This window comes from Cydia splendana, chromosome 6 (genome assembly GCF_910591565.1).
Source record: "Cydia splendana chromosome 6, ilCydSple1.2, whole genome shotgun sequence".
In the NCBI taxonomy this organism is placed as follows: Eukaryota; Metazoa; Arthropoda; class Insecta; order Lepidoptera; family Tortricidae; genus Cydia; species Cydia splendana.
Window position 1 is genome coordinate 7,917,060 of NC_085965.1, and position 8,869 is coordinate 7,925,928.

An 8,869-nucleotide genomic window follows, 5' to 3' on the forward strand; every position below is an offset into this window, starting at 1 on the left:
TTTAAATACACGAATCTAATGAGGTATCACACGTAGTTTTAGGACTATTATCCTTATTTTTCACCGTGTTCAGTTTCTCGAACAAGTCTAATACAACCAAGCGCAAGATGAACTGCCTGTAGGCACCTTGAACTCTCAATTATATTTAATTTATGTCGACCGTGGTCAAATATTAAAATTAGTGATATGTATTTAGTTCTTAAATAATTGTATTGCGATATGCCTATTAGGGTAATTTTATCAATTATTTCAATTTGACATTTTATATTTATTTAAATTTATGATTATGATGATGAATTTGCACGCTTGACGGGCGTGGCGCGTTGCATGCGATCCAAAGCCGGGCGCCTTCGGCACCCTCATACTAAAAGCGTAACACTATACATACATATGTATATTGTAACATCCCCATACTGTATCAATCCAAATAAATAATTTCTGATTTTCAAAGGAGTCAAAGAGCACGAAGGAATATAATCATTTTGCAGATCGGACGTAGGTATATCAGTAAAGGTGAAATACTGTAAATATATCATACTTACATACTCACAATTATATTATCTAGGAATATAATATTATTTACCTACATTGAAATTGGTTGCTGACCTAGTGAAAATACTGAAATATTTTAACTGTTGATGTAGGAAAGCTAGGCGCTTTCAAGCACCTCGTAAAGTATTAGATGCTTCTGTTATCAGAAAGTGTGTTTTTATAGCACTTAGTGACTTTTTCTTACGTTTCATATGCTTTGTTTCCCATTGTTTGTAAATGGTAAAATCACGTGACCGCGCGGAACACACTGACGCAGGTCCGTCCTCTACAAGCGCTGCCGCGCGACTGAAGAGGGCGTAAGTGCGTTCGCGAGTGACGGCGCTTGCGGATTTAGTAGGTATTGAAACATAGAAATTATTTTAATGATGTTACCGAGACAAAGTGATCCAAATCATCTAGATTATCTTATTACCTATACATTTATGTAAAAAACAAGTCAAAAAAGTTTGTATTGTAGCTCTGAGATTGATTTATTGTTAAAAAAAGGCGTAACTTTGGAATTTTTTTCTATCGAGCAAAGTTTATCTAATCATGTTTTTGAGATCCAAAACATATCTGCCAGATCCTTAAGTATAAGATATATTTTTTTCACAATTTTAAAACATTGTTTCTTATATTTCCGATGGATTCAAAAAACTGGTTCGCTTAGCTCGTACGGGAAAAGCACGCCTTAAAGTTTGAGAACCTGTAAACAGCATGATGACGTAGCGTAGGCCTGTGTCAGTTAGGTCATTCGCGAATTTCGGAAGAGAGTACCAGGCGGAGTATATTATTATACGGCTTATTATTAACCGGGCAACTAAAATATTAAACAGGAACTTTCATTGGGCATATAAAAATATAATTTGGCTGTGCATTAATATTTTAGCGCCAAAAAAAATATATTAGCCTCAAATATAAGCATCATATTATTAAAAAAACAGGCAGCAAAATCAAGCCACCCAATAAAATTATAGGGAACTTAAAGTGATAGGTTGGCGACTAAAATAATAAATTGGCAACTATTATTGTAAAGCGATCATAAAATTTTGTTGTAATCTAGTTGATCACACCTAAGTAATCAACTATAGTCATAACTGAGCATGTCGTTTCAGCTAGGTAGTATTTTAACACGAAAGCAGTTAAATTTAATGAATATTGGTCACTTTTTACCCGACTACGGCAACGCAAAAGGAGGGTTATGATTTTGACCGGTATGTTTGTGGGTATGTATGTATGTATGTATGTATGTATGTGTGTATGTTCATCTGTTCCCTCATAACTTCTAAAGTACACATTATAATTTGACAAACGATATGTAATTCGAATCATCTTAATCGTCCGCTGGTTATAGGCTACATGACGTCACAAAATGAAAAATGAACACGGCGCCCTCTAGAGGTCATAAAGTCACGAACCAAAAAAATAAAAATAAGTAATGATTACGTGTTGTATATCATTTGAAAGAGCTCAATTAGCACATTTCAAATATATACATATTGTTAGCCTTTGCATCCGGCTTTGCTTGCATGCACCCGATAAAACATTAATTTATCGAGTAGGTAATTCGAACTACGAATCTACCTACAAGCGCTCTGGATTCTATCCGCGTATTACCCGACTACGGCGGTACAAGAAGGTATTTGCAAAAGAAATTTGTTTGGCTGCTTTATACATGGTGTTTTCTTAATGACCTGCAATATTTTATAACGTGAATAGGTATAGAAGTCCAGATCAGCCAAAATGTATGAAACAGCCGTACAAGAGACGTACGAGGCATGCTGTACGCGTTCCAAAGCCGAGTGCCTTCGCCCCCTCGTACTAAAAGAGTCGGGCGTAGCCTGACGTACGAGGTACGCTGTACGCGTTCCAAAGCCGGGCGCTGCAGGCGCCCTCATACTTAAAGAGTCGGGCGTAGCCTGACGTACGAGGCACGCTGTACGTGTTCCAAAGCCGGGCGGGTTCGGCGCCCTCATACTAAAAGAGTCGGGCGTAGCCCGACGTACGAAGCTCCCTGTAGGCGTTCCAAAGCCGGGCGCCTTCGGCGCCCTCAGACTAAAAGAGTTGGGCGTAGCCCGACGTACGAGGTACGCTGTACGCGTTCCAAAGCCGGGCGCCGAAGGCGCCCTCATACTAAAAGAGTCGGGCGTAGCGCGACGTACGAGGTACGCTGTACGTATTCCAAAGCCGGGTGCATTCGGCGCCCTCATACTTAAAGAGTCGGGCGTAGCCCGACGGACGAGGGACGCTGTACGCGTTCCAAAACCGGGCGCTGAAGGCACCCTCATACTAAAAGAGTCGGACGTAGCCCGACGTACGAGGTACGCTGTACGCGTTCCAAAGCCGGGCGCCTCATACCAAAAGAGTCCGGTGTAGCCCGACGTACGAAGCTCGCTGTTCGCGTTCCAAAGCCGGGCGCCGAAGTCGCCCTCATACTAAAAGAGTCGGGCGTAGCCCGACGTAACAAGACACGCTGTACGCGTTCCAAAGCCGGGCGTAGCCTGACGTACGAGGCTCGCTGTACGCGTTTCAAAGCCGGGCGCCTTCGGCGCCCTCATAATAAAAGAGTCGGGCGTAGCCCGACGTACGAGGCGCACTGTACACGTTCCAAAGCCGGGCGCCGAAAGCGCCTCCATGCTAAAGGATGGCGTAGCCCGATATATGCGGCGCTCTGCGTGCATTTCTGTACTGAGGATGCCCACGAAAAAGTAATATTTTAAACTGACTTCAAATAGTTAGTAACGCAGTCATGACGCCAAAATTAATTAAATAAAAAATAAGTTCAAAAACTAAAACCCGACTACTGCAAATCGCGCTCTAAAAAGTATGAAACAAGATAGAATTCTTATCTGAAATTATCAAACAGGAAATCTTATAAAACTTTATAATTTTTTTAATAAAAAAATACAACGTAATATAATTTACTACATTTTTTATATATTTACAGAGATTCAGAGGATAGCCGTGGTCGTATGCCACTTTACCTTAAAGTTTATAATCGTGGCATATGACCAGGGCGAACTTTAGCAAAACTTAGCAAAATTTATTACACAAAACACCTCAAATTAATTTACCAATACGTAATGGTCAGTATACTTATAGTCGAAATTTATAATCATGAAACGCTTATGGCCATTATACCATTAGATTTTTAAATTTTTAATTATTAATTTCAATAGTTACCACTGTGTTCTGCTAGAGTCAACAGATAGGTGCGACGACGAGCAAAGCGAGGAGGAGCGTGTTAGGTTGACCGTGTAATGACCAAACAAAATATTTTAAAAGAACTTCGTTTTTGAATTAATATATAGCCGTTTTCTTTTTAAAATGTGCTTCATAAATGGTCTCCAATATAATAATTCAGTTGCCAAATAAATACTTGGTACCTGCCTAAAAATAATCAAAAGCTGTAACGGCATGAAAATACAACTCATATTGATATATTTTAAGGCTCCGTTTTTGTTGCCAAAGTATTAATTTTAGTACCCATTTCTATTTTTTTAAACTACCCAAATTCGATTACTTAGTTGACCGGTTAAATACGTGCCTTATACCATGGCGCGGCCTTAGTGCACGCTGCTCAAATCACTTGTGAGCCCGACGCCCCGCTGCACGCCCCGCCGAACGCTCCGCTTCGAGCGTCCACTCAGGCCGTACACTAAGTATGAGAAAATCGCGAATCGAATAGAATATAATTTTCAATTCAAATTTAATCAACCTAAAACCCGTCTCGACTAACCTTCGCTTGAACGTGTCCTAATATTAATTTTATCTTTAGACTTTCAATATCCGGCGAGGGTGGGAATTAAGTCTTGTGTGTGATTGAATTATATATTCGCGTGTGTGTGCCAGTATTGGTTGTATGGTAATAGTAATTAATAAGGAACTTGGCTGCAGAAGTGAAATAAACCTTTAATAGGTACCTATTTTCCACTTATTCTACCTATTCCTTTGATATCGCACTTATCGTACGTTCATAGGAATCGATCTAAGTTAAGTAGGTAGTATTTCATAAATTAAGTAATAGTATTTAATGTTTTTTTACGAGTTTACTAAAGCGTTTTTTAGATAGGGTTTTATCTGCGCCTATACAAGCTATACCTAGTTCTTTATGTAAGCGCGCATTGAGAAATAATAGAGTTTAAATCCAGAAATGCGCCCATATTATAATTAGTATAGCAGTCACCATACCTACACAAAGTTCTTCACATCTACCCACGTTTGCTTGTCAAACTTCCAGAAGCTCTCAATTTTCTCATAAGCACTTAAAAGCCTTTTAAATGACCTCAGTAATTTTCGGCTGACAGTTCCGTTGAACGATATTTAATGGGAGTTACAGCAGCAATGGAGTCTGACATCGCATGCTATCGGGGTTTTAATGGGGTTGGATCGGTGAATTGGGGTGTCAATTAGCGAACAAGCAGATCAGTGGAACCAGTAAGTAATAGTATAGGCTAAGCATAAAATATGATATTATTCACAGATACCATGAAATGTAGTTTGGACTACATGTACAAAATAGGCATTAGCATTTGTAGGCGTCATCCGTTGTTGTGTGTATGTGACTTCTTTTTCTTTGTTGTTGCGAGTCTGACATCGCATGCTATCGGGGTTTTAATGGGGTTGGATCGGTGAACTGGGGTGTTAATTAGCGAGCGAGTAGATCTCTAGTAGAACCAATAGAGTTAGACCAAGCTAAGTTGGCAGTGATTTTGATAGCACAGACTGTGCAAGTGTAGTGTAAACGTCATAATTTCATAGAATTTTGACACTTTATAGAAGGATAACACTTGCAGAGTGTGTGCTATTAGAATCGCTGCCAGCTTAAATTGGTCTACCTCTAATAGTAAAGTTACAAGTACGAAACAAAGTAGTACCTATAAAAATAGATAAAAGATATTATGGGGTAGGTTCGGAGCCGGAGGATATTGTTCCATGGTTGTAATTTTTCCCGGACAAAATAAACTAAGTACCTATGTTACTTTTACCCCGCAAGACCTAATAATAAGTACATGTAACATGCAAGTGCCTAAATCATTTAAATTTTCGATAAAGTTCATTTGCTTCAACCCTGAATCAAGAAAACAGTATACAAATTGATAGTTTAAAAACACTTAACATCACCGTCATTTCGCTAAGTGTAGTTTGATGGCACCTCCGCTAATGGCGTGTTAACTGTAATCCTTATTTAGTCTTACAAGTCTCGAGCAAAACACATACAATACGACCTTAACTTGTTCCTCATAAAGTTGAAATTAGACCGATCATAAACGGCGCGATACGACTTCTCAAAAGATATCCAATGGCGTTTGTAGTCACAGATGTTGAACTAAGAAATTTAAACCGTAGCAGTACTCTTTAAGGTACAATTTCCTTTATTGAATGAGTGTCGCAAAACTCACTGGAAGGCCGGAGAAAATTGATCACTGTATCATTGTGGCTTGGTGGTTACTGTTACAGCATAAAGAAAACACTTAGATAGTTATTTAAAGAAATATTACCATGTTACAATATTCACATTTTTTGAGGTTCTTTACCTTAAGGGTGATCAACAGAACCCGATATCTAAGCCTGCCCTGTGGCTTTACTTTATAAACTAAATACAGCTTGTAATATCATACTGTGTATAGGTTTTCTCGAGGGTCACAATATCGGGTGGAAAAAGTGTAAGTATCTATTATCTAATGCATTTTTCTTCTTCTCATATTCATACTATTAACGTGCCCACTTTTAAGCTACCTACTTGAATGTACCAAAACGTAAAATTACTGGACTGGAAATTACAAAAAGCTATATTCAGGAGATACGGCGGTTATATATCTTGGAACATACCGTTACAAAAGCAAATAATTGTCGCTATCACATATTATTTCTGAATTCAATACTTCCAATGACACCATATCGTGATATCATTTCAATTTAGATCACACTTTTGCTATTTGACAGGCAATTTATACATAAGGATTTTATATAGGTCAAGAGCACCCTAAACCGGCGAGCATGTATGAGGAATGTTATGAAAGTAAAGGAAGCGAAAGAGGTATGTCAGGATCGTAACAAGTGGAAATCCGTGGTCTCTTCCTACCCCTCCGGGAAACAGGCGTGATTGTATGTATGTAATGTGTACATTCTAGATCTGTACATAAAACGTACAGTTTGAATGTGAGGTGCTTGCTGCCACCTATTCAGCCGGACAGCGAACAAATGAATAAATTATCTCCAATCGGATAACGGAAATAGGTAACATTGTAAGCTCACAAACAATGGATTGTGTAGCCTTTGTACACGGAGAGATAGCCCCAGAAAATAGTATATTATAATGGGAGCAACGAAACTAGGCAGCTAATTGGTTATACTATCCTAAGTAAGTAAGTACTGGATCCAGGCTTCTAGCGGCAGTTCTCCGTGGAGGTCAGACTGATAGGCCAGCAAACCTTTTTTAGTTGGATAGTAAAGCAAATTAAGTAGAGCAGTTTTGTTGACCTCATCAATCATCAAAGAAAATAAAGACTGGCTACATACTGAGGGTGCACCAAGCTTCGGTCACGACACTAAGTGCCTCTAGTGGTGCCATTTGTGGTGCGCGTGCCGCGGCCGCTGCAGGACACCATCGCAAGCGCGGACTTCTGGCCGAAGGGTGTAGTATTTCAGCGATTCCGGGGCAACCTGCCGAATCCTACACCGGATCACAAGACGCAACAGAGCCCCGCAGTTACGTCATCGCCCAAATCAAATTAGTGTTTTGCGTGTACGTGTGTTGTTTAAGCATTTTATATCATTTGTTTTTTAGTTTCGCAGTGCATTGGTAAAATAATAAATATAATTTTCCAGCGCTAGCTCTTAGACTATTAGATGGATCTATTTGAGCTTCCAAACGGCTTTCAAATTTTCAGTACAAAGCGTAAATGGGTTGCATCTGGCTCAGGTTAAAATTGAACCGGGATTCGATGTTATCTCTGATACCGATCTATGTCCATCCTGATTGCAATATTCTATAGCATTGACTGTTTTGAAATTGCAATTCAAAGTTGAAACAAAGCATACGTGAGGTACCATAGGTATGTTTATGACAAAGAGTTTAATTTTAGCATATGATATCATCTTCCTCGCGTTGTCCCGGCATTTTTGGCACGGCTCATGGGAGCCTGGGGTCCGTTTGGCAACTAATCCCAGGAATTGACGTGGGCACTACGTTTTTACGAAAGGGCTGCCATCTGACCTTCCAACCCAGATGGCAACCCAGAGGGTCACCGAAAAGCGACTGGTAAATATCAAATGATATTTCGTACATAAGTTCCGTATTATTTTAGCATATGATATAAAGCCTGTCAACAGTTTATTTGACCCTCACCATTTTGCGGATTTTCAATGGTACTATTAATTTCTTTTACTGGCAACAAGTACTCTTTGACAACGAACGTTGGATGTCATCGAATGTCACCGATGTAAACAAACGGAAAATATCTACGAATATATTCAAATATAAACGGTTTTATTACAAAAATGCCAAAAAAAATCCAAAGATGCGAAAAAAATTGTAGTGAATGCAATCAAATACTTACAGCTTAAAAAAGACGAAGGATTACATAGCATTCCAATAAACAATGTTTTAAAGTTGGTTGTTGACATGGCCGGTATTGACATTTTATAGTGCGGTTGTATTGAACTGGTTAGTTGTTTGGTTTAAACTTTAATATTTCCTTTAATATTTCATTTAAGGTTTATGTAGATCGACGATAAAAAATATTTCTAAAAATAATGAGACGGTCTTGACTTTGCCCCCTGTACAAAACAAAGCCCCACACAAAAAAAGAATTCAAATAGACGACTTCGATAAATGTGCCATAAGGCATAAAATTCATGAATTTTATGCCGTGCGAAAACAAGTACCGAGTATCAAAACTCTGCTCACTGCTTTGAAAAAAGACATTGGATTTACAGCCAGCAGAGAGTACAACTTACGAAAACTGATGCACAGTATGGGATTCAAATATAAAAAATGCAGAAACCAACGGTCAATATTGATGGAGCGTTCCGATATTGTGGTTTGGCGTGAAAGTTATTTGGATCAAATACAAGAAGTAATATGCCTATAGTTTATTTGAACGAGACCAACATTCATACTTCTCTGAACCACGCCAAATGTTGGCAGAGTGAAAATGAACCTGGAGTATCGAAAGCCGTTTCAACAGGGAAACGATATATTATTGTTCATGCCGGTGGACCATCCGGATTTGTTCCTAATGCACTTTTGGTATATAATGATAAAGAAAAAAAACCGGGCAAGTGCGAGTCGGACTCGCGCACGAAGGGTTCCGTACCATAATGCAAAAACCGG

General features: G+C 39.1%; 1 long non-coding RNA gene across 1 annotated transcript; it reads left to right on the forward strand.

Moving 5' to 3' along the window:
• Positions 1-7,916: 7,916 nt before the first annotated feature.
• On the forward strand, positions 7,917-8,618 carry LOC134791842 (uncharacterized). The gene is made up of 2 exons (XR_010144343.1): positions 7,917-8,200; positions 8,251-8,618. It is a non-coding gene; the product is annotated as an uncharacterized LOC134791842 (long non-coding RNA).
• Positions 8,619-8,869: the final 251 nt, after the last annotated feature.